The sequence below is a fragment of the Marmota marmota genome, unplaced genomic scaffold, assembly GCF_001458135.2.
Source record: "Marmota marmota marmota unplaced genomic scaffold, marMar, whole genome shotgun sequence".
Lineage (NCBI taxonomy): Eukaryota > Metazoa > Chordata > Mammalia > Rodentia > Sciuridae > Marmota > Marmota marmota.
In genome coordinates this window covers 27,919,933-27,921,781 of record NW_026000211.1, presented here as the reverse complement: position 1 = coordinate 27,921,781, position 1,849 = coordinate 27,919,933, and the positions used below count along the sequence as shown (strand labels likewise).

General features: G+C 36.9%; 1 long non-coding RNA gene across 1 annotated transcript in view; it reads left to right on the top strand.

Moving 5' to 3' along the window:
- The first annotated feature begins 700 nt into the window (after nt 1-700).
- The window catches only part of LOC107142730, a 4,520-nt gene continuing 3,371 nt past the window's right edge, over nt 701-1,849 (top strand). The window contains exon 1 of the long non-coding RNA XR_001503601.2: nt 701-756. This is a non-coding gene — a long non-coding RNA (uncharacterized LOC107142730). The remainder of the gene's footprint in view (nt 757-1,849) is intronic.

Sequence of the window (1,849 nt, the reverse complement as noted above, 5' to 3'; positions counted from 1 at the left end):
CTTGGTTACAGAGGTGACAGAGGGATGAGAAGGATCATGCAGTACCCAGAGTGTTCCGTTCCAGTTTCCTCCCCCTTCCCATACTTGTCTGGTTCATGAGCAAGCTGTGAATTTGGATGGCTTAATCTGTGACTTGATTAGCTTGACTAAAGGCCGAGCTAAGTTGAAATATTTGGCACTGCCTTACAGAACTGAAACAGATAAACATCATCCTTGCCAAGTGGCAACTGCAAAAGTTTAAGGGTTTTGATCGGGACTAGAGGAGATTGCGAAAGTGAAGGGATGAAGATTTTATAATATATATTTATAATTAATAATAAACAAAGAGAAAGAGACAGAAAGAGGAACAGAAGGAGGAGGAAGAAAAAGAGAAGAGAGGGAGAGAAAGAGAACAAGTAAACACTTGTTACAGAGAGAGACAATTAAGAAAATTTACTTGATTTTAAAATTTATAAAGAAACAAAGAACTGGGCAATTCCAGCTATTCAGGAGATTGCAACAGGAGGATCAAGTTCAAGGCCAGCCTGGACAATTTAGTGAGAACCTGACTCAGCATACTACAGGGACACAGCCACATCAATGTTTATAGCAGCACAATTCACAATAGCTAAACTGTGGAACCAACCTAGATGCCCTTCAGTAGATGAATGGATAAAGAAAATGTGGTATATATACACCATGGAATATTATTCGGCAATAAAAGAGAATAAAATCATGGCATTTGCAGGTAAATGGATGGAGTTGGAGAATATAATGGTAAGTGAAGTTAGCCAGTTCCTAAAAACCAAATGTGAATGTTTTCTCTGATTTAAGGCTGCTGATTCATAATGTGGTGGTCGGGAGGGGGGCATGGGAAGATTAGATGAACTCTAGATAGGGTAAAGGGGAAAAGGGGAGGGTGGGGTAGGGAGGAGACATGGGGGTAGGAAAGATGGTGAATGAGATGGACATCATTACCCCAAGTATATGTATGAAGGCACGAATGGTGGGACTCTACTTTGTGTACAACCAGATATGAAAAATCGTGCTCTATTTGTGTGCTAGGAATTATAATGCATTCTGCTGTCATACATAACAAATTAAAATAAAAAAATGAAAAAAAAAAAGGGCTGGGGATAGATATATATACAGTGGTACAGCACTGGCCTAACATCTGTGTTCCATCTCTAGTACCTAAAAAAAAAAAAAAGAAAAGAAAAGAAAAGAAAGAAACATAGGCTCACAAACAATAAATCATCATAAAGTTAAATGTATGGCAATAAGTAGAGAATGCTGTTCACTACAATGCATAGGGAATTAACACTGCAGGGTAACAAATCCATTGCTGCCAGAAACTGGAATTACAAAATGGTGATCAAAAGCATGTATTACTTGGCATAGCAAGCACACACGTTTTCACAGTCATATCCATTTGCTTCGCAAGAATTACACTGAACTGTCAGAGAAGAAATGCATTCCAGAATAATAAACAGGAACATTCCACCTATATCCCATAGGAGATAATGATATAATTATATATCAAGATACAAGTAAATGGGGCTAGGGTTGTGGCTCAGTGGAAGAGTGCTTACCTAGCATGTTTGAGGCACTGGGTTCAATCTTCAGCACCACAAAATAAATAAATAAATAAATAAAGATATTATATTTACCTACAACTAATTTTTTTTTAAAAGATATAAGTTAAAAACACTTCTGGAAGGCTAATTCTTTCTTTTCTTTCTTTCTTTTTTTTTTTTTTTGGTGTTGGTAATTGAACCCAGAGCTCTCATACATGGTAGACAAGTGCTCTGCCACTGAGCTACATCCCCAGACCTTTTTAAAAACTTTTTTTTTTTTTTTTTTTTTTTTT